This window comes from Macaca thibetana, chromosome 16, assembly GCF_024542745.1.
Source record: "Macaca thibetana thibetana isolate TM-01 chromosome 16, ASM2454274v1, whole genome shotgun sequence".
NCBI classification, from domain to species: domain Eukaryota; kingdom Metazoa; phylum Chordata; class Mammalia; order Primates; family Cercopithecidae; genus Macaca; species Macaca thibetana.
The window spans coordinates 21,273,933-21,297,997 of record NC_065593.1 but is presented as its reverse complement, the minus strand read 5'-3'; the positions used below and the strand labels follow the sequence as shown (position 1 = coordinate 21,297,997).

General features: G+C 39.9%; 1 long non-coding RNA gene and 3 pseudogenes across 1 annotated transcript; 3 read left to right on the top strand and 1 right to left on the bottom strand.

The window, feature by feature from the left end:
- Positions 1 to 441: 441 nt before the first annotated feature.
- Positions 442 to 765, bottom strand: LOC126938383 (uncharacterized). Its single transcript, XR_007720075.1, has 2 exons — positions 725 to 765; positions 442 to 588 (listed from the first exon to the last, which is right to left on the bottom strand). It is a non-coding gene; the product is annotated as an uncharacterized LOC126938383 (long non-coding RNA).
- A 3,071-nt stretch (positions 766 to 3,836) lies between these two features.
- Positions 3,837 to 4,819, top strand: LOC126938382 (cytochrome c oxidase subunit 2-like; annotated as a pseudogene).
- A 123-nt stretch (positions 4,820 to 4,942) lies between these two features.
- On the top strand, positions 4,943 to 5,804 carry LOC126938381 (ATP synthase subunit a-like; annotated as a pseudogene).
- Positions 5,805 to 8,934: 3,130 nt separating this feature from the next.
- On the top strand, positions 8,935 to 11,335 carry LOC126938380 (NADH-ubiquinone oxidoreductase chain 5-like; annotated as a pseudogene).
- Positions 11,336 to 24,065: the final 12,730 nt, after the last annotated feature.

Sequence of the window (24,065 nt, the reverse complement as noted above, 5' to 3'; positions counted from 1 at the left end):
CTTTTCACCAAAGAACCTCTAAAACCCCTAATATCCTTCACCACTCTCTATATTACCGCACCCGCTCTAGCCTTCTCTATTGCTCTCCTTCTATGAACTCCCCTCCCTATACCTAACGCCCTAATCAACTTTAACTTAGGACTTCTGTTCATCCTAGCCATATCCAGCCTAACTGTCTACTCCATCATATGGTCAGGATGAGCATCAAATTCGAACTATGCCCTAATCGGAGCCCTACGAGCTGTTGCCCAAACAATTTCATACAAGATTACCCTCGCTATTATCCTATTATCAGTCCTACTAATAAGCGGCTCATTCAACCTCAATATACTCATTGCAACACAAGAACACCTCTGACTTCTCCTACCATCATGACCCTTAGCCATAATATGATTTACCTCTACACTAGCAGAAACAAATCGAACCCCCTTCGACCTCATAGAAGGCGAATCAGAGCTAGTATCGGGCTTTAACATTGAATACGCTGCAGGTCCATTCGCCCTATTCTTCATAGCTGAATACATAAACATTATCATAATAAACGCCCTTACAACCACAATTTTCCTAGGCACATTCTACCCCACCCATCTACCAGAGCTATTCACAACATGCTTCACCATCAAGACACTCCTCATAACTTCTCTTTTCCTATGAATCCGAGCAGCATATCCTCGATTCCGTTACGATCAACTCATGCACCTACTATGAAAAAGCTTTCTCCCACTCACACTAGCACTACTCATATGAAACACCTCAACACCTATCGCAATCTCCAGCATCCCCCCTCAAACCTAGAAATATGTCTGACAAAAGAGTTACTTTGATAGAGTAAATGATAGAGGCCTCAACCCTCTTATTTCTAGAATTGCAGGTATCGAACCCACCCCTGAGAATCCAAACTTCTCCGTGCTACCCCACACACTCCATCCTAAAGTAAGGTCAGCTAAACAAGCTATTGGGCCCATACCCCGAAAATGTTGGTCATACCCTTCCCATACTAATCAACCCACTAGCCCAACTTGTCATCTACGCCACAATAGTCACAGGCACACTCATCACAATACTAAGCTCACACAGGTTTCTCGCCTGAGCAGGCCTGGAAATAAACATATTAGCCTTTATCCCAATTTTAATCAAAAAAACAAACCCCCGCTCCACAGAAGCTGCTACCAAATACTTCCTGACACAATCTACCACATCCATAATCCTTATAATGGCAATTATCTCCAACAACCTACTATCAGGATAATGAACAATAGCAAGCCACACTAACCAATCCCCATCCCTAATAATAACAACCGCCCTTACCATAAAACTAGGAATAGCCCCCTTCCACTTTTGAGTCCCAGAAGTTACCCAAGGAACACCCCTAACTTCTGGTCTACTCCTCCTTACATGACAAAAACTAGCCCCCATCTCAATCATATACCAAATTCACCCATCAATTAACATCTATATACTCCTAACTTTCTCTACCCTCTCTATTATAGTAGGCAGTTGAGGAGGCCTCAACCAAACACAATTACGTAAAATTCTAGGATACTCTTCAATCACTCATGTAGGCTGAATAACAATAACACTAGTATATAACCCAACTATCACAATCCTTTACTTAACTGTATACATCATCCTAACAACCACCATATTCTTGACCCTCAACCTAAATTCAAACACCACAACCCTTACACTATCCCACACCTGAAATAAATCAACCTGTCTAGCACCACTAATAGCATCCATCCTCCTATCTCTAGGAGGCCTACCCCCTCTGACTGGCTTCCTACCCAAATGAATTACCATTCAGGAACTCACAATAAATAATAACTTCCTTATCCCCTCCATCATAATTATCATAACTCTACTTAACCTGTACTTCTATATGCGCCTAACCTATGCCATTTCCCTAACACTATTTCCTACATCTAACAACACAAAAATAACATGGCAATTCGAAAACACAAAATCCACACTCCTTATCCCCCCACTCATCATTGCCTCCACTCTTCTACTACCAATCTCCCCTCTAATTCTGACTATCCACTAGAAATTTAGGTTAAACAAGACCAAGAGCCTTCAAAGCCCTTAGTAAGTAAAAACACTTAATTTCTGAAACATATAAGGACTGCAAACACCTACTCTGCATCAATTGAACACAAATCAACTACTTTAATTAAGCTAAGCCCTCACTAGATCAATGGGACTCAAACCCACAAAAACTTAGTTAACAGCTAAACACCCTAATCAAATGGCTTTGATCCACTTCTCCCACCGCAGGGAAAAAAGGTGGGAGAAGCCCCGGCAGAAACCTTAAAGCTGCTCCTTTGAATTTGCAATTCAATATGAAAATCACTTCAGGGCTGGTAAAAAGAGGACTAGACCTCTGTCTTTAGGTTTACAGCCTAATGCTTACTCAGCCATTTTACCCTTCTTTCTACCTCTACCTATGCTAATCAACCGTTGACTCTTTTCAACAAACCATAAGGACATTGGAACCCTATACCTACTATTTGGTGCATGAGCTGGAGTCATAGGTACAGCCCTAAGCCTTCTCATTCGAGCTGAACTAGGTCAACCTGGCAATCTACTAGGTAACAACCAGGTTTACAACGTCATTGTGACGGCCCATGCATTTGTCATAATCTTCTTTATAGTTATACCCATTATAATTGGAGGCTTCGGGAACTGACTAGTACCCCTAATAATTGGTGCTCCTGACATAGCATTTCCTCGTTTAAACAATATAAGCTTCTGACTCCTTCCCCCCTCCTTTCTACTACTAATAGCATCAGCTATAGTAGAAGCTGGTGCTGGAACTGGTTGAACAGTATACCCCCCCTTAGCAGGAAACTTCTCTCATCCAGGGGTCTCTGTAGACCTAACCATCTTTTCCCTCCACCTAGCAGGTATTTCCTCTATCTTAGGGGCCATCAACTTCATTACCACTATCATCAACATAAAACCCCCTGCAATATCTCAGTATCAAACCCCCCTATTCGTCTGATCAGTCTTAATCACAGCAATCCTTCTACTCCTCTCACTACCAGTTTTAGCCGCCGGCATCACCATGCTACTAACAGATCGCAACCTCAACACTACTTTCTTTGACCCTGCTGGGGGAGGGGACCCTATCCTATACCAGCACTTATTTTGATTCTTTGGCCACCCCGAAGTCTATATCCTTATTCTTCCTGGATTTGGAATAATTTCCCACATTGTAACTTACTACTATGGCAAAAAAGAACCATTTGGGTACATGGGTATAGTCTGAGCTATAATATCAATTGGATTTTTAGGCTTCATTGTATGAGCCCATCATATATTCACAGTCGGCATAGATGTAGATACACGGGCCTATTTTACCTCCGCTACTATAATCATTGCAATCCCTACCGGTGTAAAAACTTTTAGCTGACTTGCCACACTTCATGGAGGTAACATTAAATGATCTCCTGCAATACTCTGAGCTCTGGGCTTTATCTTTCTATTTACCGTAGGAGGCTTAACCGGCATTATCTTAGCAAACTCATCCCTAGATATTGTACTACACAACACGTACTACGTTGTCGCTCACTTCCACTATGTTTTATCAATAGGAGCTGTTTTCGCCATTATAGGAGGCTTTATTCATTGATTCCCTTTATTTTCAGGCTATACATTAAACCAAACCTGCGCCAAAATTCATTTTATCATTATATTTGTAGGCGTGAATTTAACCTTTTTTCCACAGCATTTCCTTGGCCTATCTGGAATACCCGGACGCTATTCTGACTACCCCAATGCCTACACTACATGAAATATCCTATCATCTATAGGCTTTTATAGATAAAGGTATCTCACTAGTAGCAGTGATCTTAATAATCTATATGATCTGAGAAGCCTTTGCCTCAAAACGTAAAGTACTACTAATCGAACAACCCCTCACTAGCCTAGAATGATTAAATGGCTGCCCTCCACCTCACCACACATTTGAAGAACCAACCTATATTAAACTAAACGAAAAAGGAGAGAGTCGAACCCCCTAAAACTGGTTTCAAGCCAATCCTATAGCCCCTATAAGTTTTTCAACAAGATATTAGAAAAACTATTTCATAGCTTTGTCAAAGCTAAATTACAGGTCAAACCCTATATATCTTATATGGCTCACCCAGCTCAACTAGGCCTACAAGACGCCACATCCCCTGTTATAGAAGAACTAATCACTTTTCATGACCATGCTTTTATAGCTGTATCTTTAATTAGCCTCCTAATCTTATACGCCTTATTCTTGACACTTATGACAAAACTAACTAACACCAACATTACAGACGCCAAAGAAATAGAAACTATCTGAACCATCTTACCCGCAATTATCTTAGTCCTGATTGCCCTTCCATCCCTGTGTATCCTATATTTAACAGACGAAGTCAACAACCCCTCCTTTACTATTAAATCAATTGGACACCAATGATATTGAACTTATGAGTACACGGACTATGGGAACCTAATCTTTAACTCTTACATGTTACCCCCGTTATTCTCAAACCCAGGAGACCTTCGACTTCTAGAAGTTGACAATCGAGTAGTACTCCCAATTGAAGCCCCCGTCCGTATAATAATCACATCTCAAGATGTCTTACATTCATGAACTATCCCCACACTGGGCCTAAAAACAGATGCAGTGCCTGGACGCCTAAACCAAACTGTATTCACCGCCACTCGACCAGGCGTCTATTACGGACAGTGCTCAGAAATCTGTGGCGCAAACCATAGCTTCATACCAATCATCGCAGAACTAATCCCACTAAAAATCTTTGAAATAGGACCTGTATTTACCCTATAAACAGCTTTCTTTCTCTTTCCCCTCACTCCTCATACTCCCACTTTACAGATTTCTAAAAATACTTTACAGACCCACTGTACAGCTATCCTAGCATTAACCTTTTAAGTTAAAGATTGAGGGGCACACCTTCTGCAGTGAAATGCCCCAGTTAGATACATCAACATGATTCACCACTATCATAACCACACTTCCTACACTATATCTTATTACACAATTAAAACTGCTAAACACAAATTACTACCAACCCCCCCTTACAAAAAACTCCAACCTACAAACCTACAACAGCTGCTGACAACCGAAATGAACGAAAATCTGCTTACCCCGTTCTCAACCCCAATAATACTAGGCCAACCTGCTACAATTCCCATCATCCTATTTCCCATACTACTAATTCCAACCTCCAAATATCTCATTAATAATCGACTAACCACTATTCAACAAAACCTAACTCAACTCACTCTAAAACAAATAATAACAGTTCATAATGCTAAGGGACAAACCTGATCTCTAATACTAATATCTCTGATCACCTTTATTACCATAACTAACCTCCTAGGACTTCTACCCCACTCATTTACACCAACCACCCAACTTTCTATAAATCTAGCTATAGCAATTCCTCTGTGAGCAGGCACAGTGATCATAGGACTTCGCTTTAAAACCAAAAATTCCCTAGCTCATCTTCTACAACAGGGTATGCCCACACCGCTCATTCCCATACTAGTAATAATCGAAGCTATCAGCCTACTTATTCAACCAGTAGCTCTAGCTGTACGACTAACTGCCAATATCACAGCCGGCCACCTATTAATACACCTAATTGGAAGTGCTGTATTAGTACTATCAACCATCAGCCTCTCCGCTGCCTTACTAATCTCCACACTCCTGATACTATTAACTATTCTAGAGATTGCAGTTGCCCTAATTCAAGCCTATGTCTTTACACTCCTAATTGGCCTTTATCTACACAACAACACCTAATGACCCACCAACTCCATGCCTATCACATAGTCAAACCTAGCCCCTGACCACTAACAGGAGCCTTATCAGCTCTCCTAATAACATCCAGCTTAATCATATGGCTTCACTTTTACTCCACCACCCTCTTGATAGTAGGCCTACTAACCAACACACTAACCTTATATCAATGATGACGTGACATTGTATGAGAAAGCAGTTATCAAGGTCACCACACAATATCTGTCCAAAAAAGCCTTCGATATGGAATAACATTGTTTATCATCTCAGAAATCTTCTTCTTCATTGGCTTCTTCTGAGCATTTTATCACTCAAGTCTCGCCCCAACACCTCATCTGGGGGGCCACTGACCACCAACAGGTATCACTCCTTTAAACCCCCTAGATGTACCCCTCCTAAACACCTCTGTACTACTCGCATCAGGAATCACAATTACCTGAGCCCACCACAGCCTCATAAATAGCAGCCGAAAACAAACAATTCAAGCTCTACTTATCACAATCTCACTGGGCGTCTACTTTACCCTATTACAAATTTCAGAATACTTTGAAGCACCTTTTACTATCTCTGATGGTATCTATGGTTCAACATTCTTCGTCGCCACAGGCTTCCACGGACTCCACGTTATCATTGGATCCACATTCCTCTTTATCTGCCTCATTCGCCAACTATTATATCACTTCACATCAAATCACCATTTTGGCTTTGAAGCCGCCGCCTGATACTGACACTTCGTAGACGTTGTCTGGCTATTTCTCTATATTTCTATCTATTGATGAGGATCTTACTCTTTTAGTATAACTAGTACAATTGACTTCCAATCAATCAGTTTTGACAACATTCAAAAAAGAGTAATCAACCTAGTACTAGCCTTAACAGTCAACACCCTTTTAACCCTGCTACTAATAATTATTATATTCTGATTACCCCAACTCAACTCCTATGCAGAAAAAACTAACCCCTACAAATGCGGATTTGACCCCCTAAGTCCTGCTCATATCCCATTCTCAATAAAGTTTTTCCTAGTCGCAATCACTTTCCTACTATTCGACCTAGAAATCGCTCTACTGCTATCCCTACCATGAGCCCTTCAAACAACAAATCTCCCAATAATAATCAAATCATCTATCGCCTTTATCATTATCCTAATTCTTAGCTTAGCCTACGAATGAACTCAAAAAGGACTAGACTGGGCCGAATTGGTAAGTAGTTTAAATAAAACAAATGATTTCGACTCATTAGATTATGATAACCATACTAACCAAATGACCCCTACCTATATAAATATTATACTAGCATTCACCATTTCACTTCTAGGCATATTAACCTACCGTTCACACCTAATAGCCTCTCTCCTTTGCCTAGAAGGAATGATAATATCACTCTTTATCATAACAACCCTTATCGCCTCAAACATACACTCCCCCTTAGTCAACATTATACCCATCATCCTACTAGTATTCGCTGCTTGCGAAGCAGCAGTGGGCCTTGCCTTACTAATCTCAATCTCCAACACTTATGGACTAGACTACATTCACAGCCTAAACCTGCTTCAATGCTAAAAATAATCATCCCCACAACCATATTACTACCTATAACATGACTCTCCAAAAATAATACAATCTGAATCAACTTAACCACACACAGCCTAACCATCAGCCTCATTCCCTTACTATTCTTTAACCAAACTAACAACAATCTCTTTAACTACTCAACTCATTTATCCTCTGATCCGCTGACAACACCCCTCCTAATGCTAACTGCCTGACTTTTGCCTCTCATAATTATAGCGAGTCAGTACCACCTATACAACGAACCTCCCCCACAAAAAAACTTTACCTTTCCATAATAATCTTCCTACAAATCACCTTAATTCTGACATTCATAGCTACAGAACTAATCATATTCTACATCCTATTTGAAACTACCCTCATTCCTACCCTAATCATCATTACTAAATGAGGCAATCAAGCAGAACGTATCAACGCAAGCATATATTTCCTATTCTGTACACTAACCGGCTCTCTACCCCTACTCATTATATTGATCCACACCTACAACAACACAGGCTCATTGAATATTATACTACTAACACTCACAGACCAAAAACTAACAACCACCTGATCTCACAACTTTACCTGACTAGCATGCATAATAGCTTTCATGACAAAAATACCTCTATATGGCCTACACTTATGACTTCCCAAAGCCCATGTTGAAGCCCCCATTGCAGGTTCAATAGTCCTCGCCGCAGTACTCCTAAAACTGGGTGGCTACGGCATAATACGACTTACTTCCATTCTTAACCCCTTAACAGAATACATAGCCTACCCATTCCTCATGTTATCCCTATGAGGTATAATCATAACAAGCTCAATCTGCCTGTGACAAACAGACCTAAAATCACTCATCGCATACTCTTCTGTAAGCCATATAGCCCTAGTAATTACAGCCTCTCTCATCCAAACTCCCTGAAGCTTCTCTGGTGCAATTACCCTTATAATTGCCCATGGACTCACCTCCTGCATATATTTCTGCCTGGCTAACTCAAACTATGAACGCACCCACAGTCGTACCATACTACTATCTCGAGGACTTCAAATCCTATTCCCATTAATAACCTTTTGATGACTCACAGCAAACCTTATTAACCTTGCCCTACCCCCCACCATCAACCTACTAGGTGAGCTCTTTGTAATCGCAGCCTTATTTTCCTGATACCATATCACTATTATACTAACAGGACTCAATATACTAATTACAGCCCTCTACTCTCTCCACATATTCACCACAATGCAACGAGGAACACTCACACACCATATAACCAACATAAAACCCCCCTTCACACGAGAAAATACACTAGTATTCATACACCTTGCTCCAATTATTCTTCTATCCCTCAACCCTAATATCATCATAGGATTCACTCCTTGTAAATATAGTTTAATCAAAACATTAGATTGTGAATCTAACTATAGAAGCTTACCACTTCTTATTTACCGAGAAAACCTGCAAGGACTGCTAATCCATGCCCCCATACTTAAAATTACGGCTTTCTCAACTTTTAAAAGATAACAGCTATCCATTGGCCTTAGGAGCCAAAAACATTGGTGCAACTCCAAATAAAAGTAATAAACATGCTCACTCCTATTATAATAATAACCCTCACCTTCCTAATTCTTCCAATTCTTGCCACCCTCATCAATCCTGACAAAAAACACTGATACCCAAATTATGTAAAAACAACCGTAATATATGCTTTTATCACTAGCCTCCTTCCAACAACTCTATACATTTTCTCAAACCAAGAAACGACCATTTGAAGTTGACACTGAATAACAAACCAAACATTAGACCTAACACTAAGCTTTAAACTAGACTACTTTTCCATAATATTCATCCCAATCGCACTATTCATCACCTGGTCCATTATAGAATTCTCACTATGGTACATAAGCTCAGATCCAAACATCAACCAATTCTTCAAATATCTCCTTATTTTCCTCACTGCTATACTAATCCTAGTCACTGCTAACAATCTTTTCCAACTCCTCATTGGTTGAGAGGGCGTAGGAATCATATCTTTCCTCTTAATCAGCTGATGACACGCTCGAACGGACACCAATACAGCAGCCATCCAAGCAATTCTATACAACCGCATTGGCGACATTGGTCTTATCCTAGCTATAACATGATTCCTCCTACATTATAACTCATGGGACTTTCAACAAATATTAGCCCTAAATTCCAACTCAAACCTCCTCCCACTGACGGGCCTCCTACTAGCAGCAATAGGAAAATCAGTTCAATTCGGCCTTCACCCCTGACTACCCTCTGCCATAGAAGGCCCAACCCCAGTCTCAGCTCTACTTCACTCCAGCACTATAGTCGTCGCTGGAGCATTCCTACTCATTCGCTTCCACCCTTTAATAGAAAATAACACATTAATCCAAAATCTCACACTATGCCTGGGAGCCATTACTACCCTATTCACAGCCATCTGTGCCCTCACATAAAACGACATTAAAAAAATTGTAGCCTTCTCCACCTCAAGCCAGCTGGGCCTAATAATAGTTACCATTGGCATTAACCAACCATACCTAGCATTCCTACACATCTGCACCCACGCCTTCTTCAAAGCTATACTTTTTATATGCTCCAGATCCATTATTCATAGCCTAAACAACGAACAAGACATTCGAAAAATAGGAGGTCTATTTAAAACAATACCCCTCACCTCAACCTCCCTAACTATTGGCAACCTAGCACTCACAGGAGTACCTTTCCTCACAGGCTTCTACTCTAAAGACCTTATTATCGAAGCCATAAATACATCATATACCAACGCCTGAGCCCTATTTATTACTCTCATTGCCACCTCCCTAACAAGCGCCTATAGTACTCGAACTATTCTCCTCACCCTAACAGGACAACCACACTTCCCAGCCTTAATAAATATCAATGAAAATAAACCCACCTTACTAAACCCAATTAAACGCCTCACAATAGGCAGTATAATTATAGGGTTCCTTATCACCAATAACATTCCCCCTACCTCACTCCCCCAGCCAACAATACCCCTCTATCTAAAACTCTCAGCCCTATACGCAACTGCCCTAGGCTTCCTAATAGCCCTAGACCTCGCTCTTACAACGAACAAACTAAAAGTAAAAAACCCGTCACAAATATTCAAATTCTCCAACATACTAGGATATTATCCCACCACAGTTCACCGTATAATCCCTTATCAAAATCTACTTATAAGTCAAAACCTAACCTTCCTTCTACTAGACTCAACATGACTAGAAAAATCTATACCTAAAATAATTTCACAAACACATACTACTGCTTCCATAACTGTAACCACCCAAAAAGGCATAATCAAACTCTATTTCCTTTCCTTCCTCATCCCCCTTATCCTGACTATACTTCTAATAATATAACCTGTTACCTCGAGTAATCTCAATCACAATATACACGCCAACAAACAACGTTCAACCAGCAACCACCACTAACCAACGCCCATAATCATATAAAGCACCCGCACCAATAGAATCACTCCGAATTAATCCTGACTCCTCCCCCTCAAAAATCACCCAATTACCCATACTATTAAAACTAACCACCACCACTACCTCATCTAAATTTAAAACCCATAAAACCAACCCCACCTCCATTATTAACCCCATTAAAAGACCCCCTAGAACCTCAAGCCCCGAACCCCATGTCTCAGGATATTCTTCAATGGCCATTGCTGTAGTATAACCAAAAACAACCATTATACCTCCCAGATAAACTAAAAACATCATTAAACCCATATAAGCCCCCCCATAACTTAAAACAATCACACAACCAACCACACCACTGACAATCAATGCTAAACCCCCATAAATAGGAGAAGGCTTAGAAGAGAAACCTACAAACCCCATAACTAATAATACACTTAATGTAAATAAAACATATGTCATTGCTTCCATATGGACTCCAACCATAACTAATGATATGAAAAACCATCGATGTACTTCAACTATAAAAGCACTAATGATTCCAATACGCAAATCCAACCCAACCATAAAAATAATCAACTACTCCCTCATCGACCTACCCACCCCATCCAATATTTCCATGTGATGAAACTTTGGCTCACTCCTCGCGACCTGCCTAATTATACAAATTATCACAGGTCTATTCTTAGCAATACACTACTCACCAGATACCTCCTCTGCATTTTCCTCAATCGCACATATCACCCGAGATGTAAATTACGGCTGAATCACCCGCTACCTCCATGCTAACGGCGCCTCCATACTTTTTATCTGCCTCTTTCTACACGTAGGTCGAGGCCTCTACTACGGCTCATATCTTCTCTTAAAAACCTGAAACATTGGCATTGCACTCCTTCTCATAACTATAATAACAGCTTTCACGGGCTATGTACTCCCATGGGGCCAAATGTCATTCTGGGGGGCAACAGTAATCACAAACCTACTATCAGCAGTACCATATATCGGAACTAACCTTGTTCAATGAATTTGGGGTGGGTATGCCATTGATAACCCCACTCTCACACGATTCTTCACCCTACACTTCATCCTACCTTTCATTATCGTCACCCTCACAACCGTACATTTACTATTTCTACACGAAACAAGATCAAACAACCCCTGTGGAATCTCTTCTGACTCAGACAAAATCACCTTCCACCCTTACTACACAATCAAAGATATCCTAGGCCTAGTCCTCCTTCTCTTTATTCTAATAACATTAGTACTACTCTCACCCGACCTCCTAAGCGACCCAGACAACTACACCCCAGCCAACCCACTAAACACTCCTCCACATATCAAACCGGAATGGTATTTTCTATTCGCATACACAATCCTGCGATCTGTCCCCAATAAATTAGGGGGCATACTAGCACTTTTCCTATCAATTCTCATCTTAGCAGTCATCCCTATACTCCACAAATCCAAACAACAAAGCATAATATTCTGCCCACTCAGCCAATTCCTATTCTGATCCCTAATCACAATCCCGCTAACCCTAACCTGAATTGGAAGCCAGCCAATAATCCAACCCTTTATCACTATTGGCCAAATAGCATCTGCAATATACTTCATCACAATTCTAATCCTAATACCATTAACCTCCCTAGTCGAAAACAACTTACTCAAATGAACTTGCCCTTGTAGTATAAATCAATACACTGGCCTTGTAAACCAGAAATGGAATATTTCTCCCCAGGGCAATCAGTTAAAAATTTTAAAAAATAAAGTTAAAAATCCCGAAAGTAAAACCTGGAAGGAAGAGTTCGAAGAAACTGCTCTCTGACGTGTGCATTCATTACAGAGAGTTAAAGGTTACACTACGTTGCCCAGTTTGGAAACTCTGTGATTGAGGAATCGGTGAAGGGATATTAAGTGGAGCCCGGAGGCTTATGGTGAGAAAGGAAACATCTTAGATGAAAACTGGAGAGAAGATTTCGGGGCAACTCCTTTCTGTTGTGTGTATTCATCTCATATATTTAAATGATTGTTTGGATTGTGCAGTTGAAAACCCTGTTTTAATGGAATATTAGAAAGGACATTTGGGAACGCTTTTAACAATACGTTGAAAAAGAAATACCTTCCGATGAAATCCAGAAGGAAACATTTTGTGAAACTGCTCTAGCTCACGTGAATTCCACTCACACGATTAAGCTTCTGTTTTCATTAAGCAGTATTCTAAAACTTATAAGTCAGTCAGCTGAGGGATACACGTTAGTGCTTTGAGTCTCATGGTGAAAGTGGAAATATCTTCAGATAGATACTGGAGAGAAGATTTCCGAGGATCTGCTTTGTGACCTGTGCATTCCTCTCTCAGAGTTACACTTTTCTTCTCATAGAGGATTGGGGAATCTCTTTTGGAGAAAAAGCTACCAGGGGACTTTCAGGAATCTATGGACAGCTACTTGGAAAAAGAAAATATCCTCAGACAACAACTGAAAAGAGTATTTCTGTAAAGCTGCTTTGCAATACATATGTCTATTCATCTAACATAGATTAAACTTTCTTTCTATTACGCAGTTTTGAATCGGCGTCATGGATGGATTTGAGAAGGGACATTCGGGAGCACATTCAGGCCTCTGGAGAAATAGGAGATATCTTCAAATACAAACTGGAGAGAATCTTTCTGAGAAACTGCTTTGTGATATGCGCATTCCACTCAGGAAGTTATACCTCTTTTCTCATGAGGCAGTGTTTGAACACTGTTCCTGTAAAACTGAAAAACTGATATTTTGCAGTGCATTGAAGACTATGACGAACAGTGAAATATCCTGAAATAAAACCCAGAACGAAGCGTTCCAAGAAACTGCTCTCTGACCTGTGCAATTATTTCAGAGAGTTAAAGCTTACAATACCTTGTCCAGTTTGGAAACTCTGTCTTTGAGGAATCTGTGAAGGGATATTACGTGGCACCTGGAGGCTTGTGGTGAGAAAGCAAACGTTTCCGATGAAAACTGGAGAGAAGCTACTGGAGCAACTGCTTTGTGATGTGTGTATTGAACTCATAGGGTTAAATCATTCTTTGGACTGAGCAGTTTGAAATCACTATTTCTGTGGAATCTGAGAAAGGACATTTGGGAACTCTCTTAAGAATATGCTGAAAAAGAAATACTCTCCAATAAAAACAAGAAGGAAACTTTCTGTGAAACTGCTCTAGGTCAGGTGAAGTCCACCCACACAGTTAATCTTCTGTTTTCATTGAGTAGTATTGTAACACTGTTTTGGTTTAGTCTGCGAAATGATATTCCATAGCGCTTTGATGCTCACATTGAAAAAGGAAATACCTTCAAATAACAATTGGAGAGAAGATTTCCTAGAAGCTGCTCTGTGACGTATGCATTCCATGCACAGATTTATACTTTTCTTCTCATAGAGGACTATAGAATCACGTGTGGGGTAAACGCTACCAGGGGATATTCGGGAGTATATGGACAGCTATGGTAAAAAAGGAAATATCCTCAGATAAAAACTGGAAAGAAGCTTTCTGTGAAACTGCTTTGGGATAGGTATGTCTAGTAGATAAAGCTTTCTTTCTATTACACAGTTTTGTATCTGCATCGCCAACAGATTCCTGAAGGGACGTTCGGGAGCACATTAAAGCCTCTGGAGAAATAGGAGATATTTTCAGATAAAAACTGGAGAGAATCTTTCTGAGAAACTGCTTTGTGATGTGTGCATTCCACTCAAGGAGTTATACCATTTTCTCATAAGGCAGTGTTTGAACACTGTTCCTCTAAACCTGAAAAACTGATACTTTGCAGTGCATTGAACACTGCGGCGAACAGTGAAATATCCAGAAACAAAACCCATAAAGAAGCGTTCCAAGAAACTGCTCTCTGAAGTGTGCAATCATTTCAGAGAGTTAAAGCTTACAATACATGTCCAGTTTGGAAACTCTCTCTTTGAGGAATCTTTGAAGGGATATTACGTGCCATCCGGAGGCTTGTGGTGAGAAAGGAAATGTGTTCCGATGACAACTGGAGAGAAAGTTTCGGGGCAACTCATTTCTATTGTGTGTATTCATCTCATAGAGTTAAATCATTCTTTGCATTGAGAGTTTCAAATCACTGTTTCATTGGAACCTTAGATAGAATATTTGGGTACACTCTTAAGAATATGTTGAAAAAGAAATACCTTTCGAAAAAAACCAGAAGGAAACATTCTGTGAAACTGCTCTAGGTCACGTGAATTCCAGTCGCACAGTGAAGCTTCTTTTTTCTTTTTTTTGTAAATAAATTCTACTTTTTATTTAAGCGTGCTCAAACAGGATTTTCTTTTTTTAAATTAATTTATTATTATTATACTTTAAGTTGTAGGGTACATGTGCATAACGTGCAGTTTTGTTACATATGTATACTTGTGCCATGTTGGTGTGCTGTACCCATCAACTCGTCAGCACCCATCAACTCGTCATTTACATCAGGTATAACTCCCAATGCAATCCCTCCCCACTCCCCCCTCCCCATGATAGGCCCCGGTGTGTGATGTTCCTTCATTAAGCAGTATTCTAAAAGTGTTTTTGGTTAGTCAGCAATGGGTTACTCGGGAGAGCTTTGAGGCTTACAGTGAAAGCGGAAATATCTTCAGATACATACTGGATAGAAGATTTCTGAGGAGCTGCTTCATGACCTGTGCATTCCACTTGCACAGTTACACTTTTCTGCTCATAGAAGATTGGGGCATCCCGTTTGAAGAAAGAGCTACCAGGAGACTTTCAGGATTGTAGGGATGGCTATGGTGAAAAAGAAAATATCCTCAGACCAAAACTGTAAAGAAGCTTTCTTTCTATTATGCAATTTTAAAACTGCATCATGGATGGATTCACGAAGGGATATTCGGGAGCACATTGATGCCTGCGGGGAAAAAGGAGATACCTTCAGATAAAAACTGGAGAGAAGCTTCCTGAGAGACTGCTTTTTGATGTTTGCATACCACTAAGGGAGTTATACCTCTTTTCTCATAAGGCAGTGTTTGACCACTGTTCCTGTTAAATGGAAGAAGTGATATTTTGCAATGTATTGAAGACTACGGTGAAAAGTGAAATATCCTGAAATAAAACCCAGAAAGAAGCATTCCAAGAAATTGCTCTCTGACGTGTGCATTCATTTCAGAGAGTTAAAGCTTAAACTACGTTGTCCAGTTTGGAAACTCTGTGTTTGAGGAACCTGTGAAGGGATATTAGTGTCGCCAGGAGGCTTGTGGTGAGAAAGGAAACGTCTTCTGACGAAAACTGGACAGAGGCTTTCGGAGCAATTACTTTGTGTTGTGTGTATTCATCTCCTAGAGTAAATCATTCTTTGGATTAAGCAGTTTGAAATCACTGTTTCTGTGGGACCTGAGAAAGGACATTTTGGAACGCTCTTAAGAATATGCTGAAAAAAGAATACCCTCCGGTAAAACCCAGAAGGAAATGTTCTGTGAAACTGCTATATATATGATAGAAAAAAAATTTCCCTATTACGCTGGTTTGAATTTGCGTCATGGACGGATTCATAAAGGGACACTCGGAAGAACATTCAGGCCTGCAGGGAAATAGGAGATATCTGAAGAAAAAAATTGAGGGAAGGTTTCTGAGACACTGTTTTGTTGTGTGTGCATTCCATTCAGGGAGTTATACCTCTTACAGAGGTTACACTCACGTAAATTCCACTCGCATTGTTTACCTTCTGTTTTCATTGAACAGTATTCTAACACTGTTTTTGATGAGTCAGCTAAGGGATACTCAGGAGCGTTTTGAGACTTACTTGAAAAGGAAAATATCTTCAGATAGACACTGGAGAGAAGATTTCTGAGGAGATTCTATGGGACATGTGCATTCCACTCACAGAGTTATACTTTTCTTCTCATAGAGGCTTTTGATACCCTGTCTGGTGGAAACGCTACCTGGGGACATTTGAGAGAATATGGACGGCTATGGTGAAAAAGGAAATATCCTCAGACAAAAACTGGAAAGAAGCTTTCTGTGAAATTGCTTTGGGATAGATATGTCTATTCATCTCAGATACATACAACTTTCTTCTATTACGCAATTTTGAATCTGCATCATGGATGGATTCATGAAGGGACAATCCGAAGCACATTCAGGCCTTTGGGGAAATAGGAGATATCTTCAGAAAAAAAATTGGAGAGAAACTTTCTGAGAAACTATTTTGTGATGTGTGCATTCCACTCAGCGAGTTATACCTCTTTTCTCATAAGGCAGTGTTTGAACACTGTTCCTGTAAAACCGAAAAGGTGATATTTTGCAGGGCATTGAAGACTATGGTGAAAGGTAAAAAACCCAGAAATAAAACCCAGAAAGAAGCATTCCAAGAAAGTGCTCTCTGACGTGTGCATTCACTACAGAGAGTTAAAGGTTACACTACGTTGCCCAGTTTGGAAACTCTGTGTTTGAGGAATCTGTGAAGGGATATTAAGTGGCACCCGGAGGCTTGTCATGAGAAAGGAAACGTCTTCTGATGAAAACTGGAGAGAAGATTTCGGAGCAACTCCTTTCTATTGTATGTATTCATCTCATAGAGTTAAATCATTCTTAGGATTGAGCAGTTTGAAATCAGTGTTTTAGTGGAACATTAAAAAGGACATTTGGGGACGCTCTTAAGAATATGCTGATAAAGGAATACCTTCTGGTAAAACCCAGAAGGAAACTTTCTGTGAAACTGATATAGATCTCGTGCATTCCAATCACATAATTAACCTTCTGCTTACATTAAGCAGTATTGTAGCACTGTTTTTGGTGAGACAACTGAAGGATACTCGGGAGTGCTATGAGGCTTATGGTGGAAATGGAAATATATTCAGATAGATACAGGAATGAAGATTTCCGAGGAGCTGCAATGTGACGTGTGCATTCCACTCACAGATTTATACTTTTCTTCTCATAGACGATTTTCATACCCCGTTTGGTGAAAAGACTAACAGAGGACATTCAGGAGAATATAGACGGCTATGGTGAAAAGGGAAATATCCTCAGACAAAAACTGAGGAGAGGATTTCTGTTAAACTGCTTTTTGATAGATATGTCTATTCATCTCGGATAGATAAAACATTTTTCTATTACGCAGATTTGAATCTGTGTCATGGATACATTCATGAAGGGACACTCGGAAGCACATTCAGGCCTATGGGGAAATAGGAGATATCTTCAGAAAAAAATTGGAGGGAAGATTTCTGAGAAAGTGTTTTGTTGTGTGTGCATTCCACTCAGGGAGTTATATCTGTTTTCACATAAGGCAGTATTTGAACACTGTTCCTGTAAATCTGAAAAGGTGATATTTTGCAGGACATTGAAGCTTACACTACGTTGGAGGACATTGAAGACTATGGTGAAAAATGAAAAACCCAGAAATAAAACCCAGAAGGAAGCATTCCAAGAAACTGCTCTCTGACGTGTGCATACATTTCACAGAGTTAAAGCTTACACTACATTGCCCAGTTTGGAATCTCTGTGTTTGAGGGATCTGTAAAGGGATATTAAGTGTCACCCGGAAGCTTGTGGTGAGAAGGGAAACGTCTTCCAATGAAAAGTGGACATAAGCTTTCAGAGCAACTGCTTTGTGATGTGTGTATTCATCTCCTAGAGATAAATTATTCTTTGTATTGAGCAGTTTGAAATCACTGTTTCTGTGGAACCTGAGAAAGGAAATTTGGGAACACTCTTAAGAATATGCTGAAAAAGGAATACCCTCTAGTAAAACCCAGAGGGAAACTTTCTGTAAAAATGCTATAGATCACATCAATTCCACTCGCATAGTTAACCTTCTGTTTTCATTGAGCAGTATACTAACAATGTTTTTGTTGAGACAGCTAAGAGATACTCGGGAGCGCATTGAGACTTATGGTGAAAACGGAAATATCTTCCGATAGATACTGGAGAGAAGATTTCCGAGGAGCTGGTATGTGACATGTGCATTCCACCCACAGAGTTATACTTTTCTTCTCATAGAGGATTTTCTTACTCGTTTGGTGAAAATGCTAACATGGGACATTTGGGAGAATATGGATGGCTATGGTGAAAAAGGAAATATTCTCAGAGAAAAACTGGAAAGAAGCTTCCTGTGAAATTGCTTTGTAATAGATATGTCTATTCATCTCAGATATATTCATTACAGAGAGTTAAAGGTTACACTACGTTGCCCAGTTTGGAAACTCTGTGTTTTGAGGAATCTGTGAAAGGATATTAAGTTGCGCCCGGAGGCTTGTGGTGAGAATGGAAACGTCTTCTGATGAAAACTGCAGAGAAGATTTCTGAGCAACTCCTTTCTGTTGTGTGTATTCATCTAATAGTCATAAATCATTCTTTAGATTGAGCAGTTTGAAATCACTGTTTTAGTGGAACCCTAGAAAAGACATTTGGGAATGCTCTTAAGAATATGTTGAAAAAGAAATACCTTCTGCTAAAAACCAGAAGGAAACATTCTGTGAAACTACTCTAGGTCACGTGATTTTCAATCACACAGTTAAGCTTCTGCTTTCACTAAGCAGTATTCTAAAACTGTTTAAGGTTACTCAGCAAAGGGATACTCGGGGGCACCTGAGGTTTACTGTGAAAGCGGAAATATCTTCAGATAGATACTGGCGACAAGATTCCCGAGGAGCTGCTTTGTGACCTGTGCATTCCACTCACAGTGTTATACTTTTCTTCTCATAGAGGATTGGGGAATCCTGTTTGGAGAAAAAGCTACCAGGGGAAATTTGGGATTCTATGGACGGCTGTGGTGAAAAAGGAAATATCCTCAGACCAAAACTGGAAAGAAGCTTTCTGTGAAACTGCTTTGGGATAGGTATGTCTAGTAAATAAAGCTTTCTTTCTATTACACAGTTTTGAAACTGCGTCATGGACGGTTTCGCGAAGGGACATTCGGTTGCACATTCAGGCCTGTGGGGGAAAAGGAGATATTGTCAGATAAAAAGTGTAGAGAAGCTTTCTGAGAGACTGCTTTTTGATGTTTGCATTCCAGTCAGGGAGTTATACCTCTTTGTTCATGAGGCAGTGTTTCAACACTGTTCCTGAAAAACTAAATAAGTGATATTTTGCAGTGCTTTGAAGACTATGGCAAAAAGTGAAATAAGCTGAAATAAAACACAGAAAGATGTGTTCCACTAAATTGCTCTCTGATGGGTGCATTCATTTCAGAGATTTAAAGCTTACACTACGTTGCCAAGTTTGGAAACTCTGTGTTTGAGGAATCTATGAAGGGACACTAAGTGGCGCCTGGAGGCTTGTGTTGAGAAAGCAAACGTCTTCTGGTGAAAACTGGACAGAAGCTTTCGAAGCAAATTGTTTGTGATGTGTATATTAATCTCCTAGAGTTAAATCGTATTCTGGATTGAGCAATTTGAAATCACTGTTTCTGTGGAACCTGAGAAGGGACATTTGGGAACGCTCTTAAGAATATGCTGAAAAAGGAATGCCCTCCGGTAAAACCCAGAAGGAAACCATCTGTGAAACTGCTATAGGTCACGTGAATTCCATTTCACATAGTTAACCTTCTGTTTTCATTGAGCAGTATTCTAACACTGTTTTTGGTTACTCAGCTAAGGAATACTCAGGAGTGCATTGAGGCTTATGGTGAAAACGGAAATAACCTCAGTAGATACTGGAGAGAAAATGTCCGAGGAGCTGCTATGTGACGTGGGCATTCCACTCACAGAGTTATACTTTTCTTCTCATAGAGGATTTTGGTACCCCGTTTGGTGAAAATGCTACAAGGTGACATTGAGGAGTATATGGACGGCTATGGTGTAAAAGGAAATATTCTCAGAAAAAAACTGGAAAAAAGCTTTCTGTGAAATTGCTTTGTCATAGATATGTCTATACATCTCAGATAGATAAAACTTTTTTCTATTACGCAGCTTAGAATCTGTGTCATGGACGGATTTGTGAAGGGACACTCGAAAGCACATACAGGCCTGTGGGGAAATAGGAGATATCTTCAGAAAAAAATTGGAGAGAAGCTTTCTGAGAAACTCTTTTGTGATGTGTGCATTCCACTCAGGAGTTATACCTCTTTTCCCTTCAGTCAGTGTTTGAACACTGTTCCTGTAAAACTGAAAAAGTGATATTTTGCAGGGCATTAAAGACAATGGCGAAAAGTGAAAAACCCGGAAGTAAAACCCAGAAGGAAGCCTTCCAGGAAACTGCTCTCTGCCGTGTGCATTCATTACAGAGAGTTAAAGCTTACACTACATTGCCCAGGTTGGAAAGTCTGTGATTGAGGAATCAGTGAAGGGATATTAATGGGCGCCCTGAGGCTTATGGTGAGAAAGCAAACTTCTTAGATGAAAACTGGAGAGAAGATTATGGGGCAACTCTTTCTGTTGTGTGTATTCATCTCATAGAGTTAAATCATTCTTTGGATTGAACAGTTTGAAATCACTGTTTTAGTGGAATCTTAGAAAGGATATTTGGGAATGCTCTTAATAATAAGTAGAAAAGAAATACTTTCTGATGAATACCAGAAGGAAACATTCTGTGAAATTGCTCTAGCTCACGTGAATTCCACATGCATAGTTAAGCTTCTATTTTCATTAAGCAGTATTCTAAAACTGTTTTAGGTTAGTCAGCTAAGGGATACTCAGGAGCGCTTTGAGGCTTACGGTGAATATGGAAATAACTTCAGATAGGTACTGGAGAGAAGATATCCAAGGAGCTGCTATGTGACGTGTGCATTTCACTCACAGAGTTATACTTTTCTTCTCATAGGGGATTTTGGTAACCTGTTTGGTGAAAACGCTACCAGGGGACATTTGGTAGTATATGGACGGCTATCATGGAAAAGGAAACATCATCAGATAAAAACTGGAAAGAAATTTTCTGCGAAACGGCTTTGGGATAGGTATGTCTAGTCATCTCACATAGATAAAGCTTTCTTTCTATTACACAGTTTTGAAACTGTGTCATGGACGGATTCGTGAATGGACATTCGGGAGCACATTCAGGCCTGTGGGAAAAAAGATGGTATCTTCAGATAAAAACAGAAGAGAAGCTTTCTGAGAGACTGCTTTTTGATGTTTGCATTCCACTCAGGGAGTTATAGCTCTTTTTTCATAAGCCAGGGTTTGAACACTGTTCCTGTAAAACCGAATAAGTGATATTTTGCAGTGCTTTGAAGACTACGGCAAAAAGTGAAATATCCTAAAATAAAACACACAAAGAAGCATTCCAAGAAATTGCTCTTTGACGCGTGCATTCATTTCAGAGAGGTAAAGCGTACACTACATTGCCCAGTTTGGAAACTCTGTGTTTGAGGAATCTGTGAAGGGATATTAAGTGTCTATCGGAGGCTTGTGGTGAGAAAAGAAACGTCTTCTGATGAAAACTGGACAGAAGATTTCGGAGCAAGTGCTTTGTGATGTGTGTATTCATCTCCTAGAATTAAATCATTTTTGGATTGAGCAGTTTGAAATCACTGTTTCTGTGGAACCTGAGAAAAGACATTTGGGAAAGCTCCTAAGAACATGCTGAAAAAGGAATACCCTCTGGTATAACTCAAAAGGAAATCTTCTGTGAAACTGCTATAGGACACGTGAATTCCACTCGCATAGTTAAACTTCTGCTTTCATTGAGCGGTATTCTAACATTGTTTTTGGTTAGTCAGCTAAGGGATACTCTGGAGTGCTTTGAGGCTTATGGGGAAAGCAGAAATATCTTCAGATAGATACTGGAGAGAAGATTTCCGGGGAGCTGCTTAGTGACCTGTGCATTTCACTCACAGAGTTACACTTTTCTTCTCATAGAGGATTGGGGAATCCCGTTTGGAGAAAAAGCTACCAGGGGACTTTCAGGATTCTATGGACAGCTATTTTGAAAAAGGTAATATCCTCAGACAATAACTGGAAAGATTTATGTGAAACTGCTTTGGGTAAGATATGCCTATTCATCTCACATAGATAAACCTTTCTTTCTATTACACAGTTTTGAATCTGCATCACGGATGGATTCGCAAAGGGACATTCGGGAACACATTCAGCCCTCTGGAGAAATAGGAGATATCTTCAGTTAAAACATGGAAAGAATCTTTCTGAGAAACTGCTTTGTGATGTGTGCATTCCATTGAGGGAATTATACCTCTTTTCTTGTAAGGTGTGTTTAAACAATGTTCCTGTAAAACTGAAAAAGTGATACTTTGCAGTGCATTGAAGACTATGGCGAACAGTGAAATATCCTGAAATAAAACCCAGAAAGAAGCATTCCAAGAAACTGCTCTCTGACGTGTGCAATCATTTCAGAGAGTTAATTTTGAAATACTTTGAACAGTTTGGAAACTCTGTCTTTGAGGAATCTGTGAGGGGATACTAAGTGGCGCCCAGAGGCTTTTGGTGAGAAAGAAAATGCCTTCCGATGAAAACTTGACAGAAGCTACCAGAGCAACTGCTTTGTGATTGGTGTATTCAACTCATAGAGTTAAATCATTCCTTGAACTGAGCAGTTTGAAATCACTGTTTCTATGGAATCTGAGAAAGGACATTTGTGAACGCTCTTAAGAATATACTGAAAAAGATATATTCTCCAATAAAAACCAGAAGGAAACTTTCTGTGAAACTGCTCTAGGTCATGTGAAGTCCACTCGCACAAGTAAGTTTCTGTTTTCATTGAGCAGTATTGTAACACTCTTTTTGTTTAGTCTGTGAAGTGATATTCCGTAGCGCTTTGAGGCTTATGGTGAAAAAGGAAATACCTTCAGATAACAACTGGAAAGAAGATTTCCCAGAAGCTGCTCTGTGACGTGTGCATTCCATGCACAGAGTTATACTTTTATTCTCATAGAGGATTTGGGAATCGCGTTTGGAATAAACACTATCGGGGACACTCCGGAGTATATGGATGTCTATGGTGAAAAAGGAAATATCCTCAGACAATAACGGGAAAGAAGCTTTCTGTGAAACTGCTTTGGGATAGGTATGTCTAGTCATTTCACATAGATAAAGCTTAATTTCTATTATGCAGCTTTGAAACTGTGTCATGGACGGATTTGCGAAGGGACACTTGGAAGCACATTTGACCTGTGGGGAAAAAGGAGATATCTTCAGATAAAAACTGCAGAGAAGCTTTCTGAGAGACTGCTTTTTATGTTTGCATTGCACTCAGGGAGTTATACCTCTTTTTTCTCAAGGCAGTGCTTGAACACTCTTCCTGTAAAACTGAATAAGTGATATTTTACAGCGCACTGAAGACTGTGGTAAAAAGTGAAATATCCTGAAATAAAACCCAGAAATAAGCG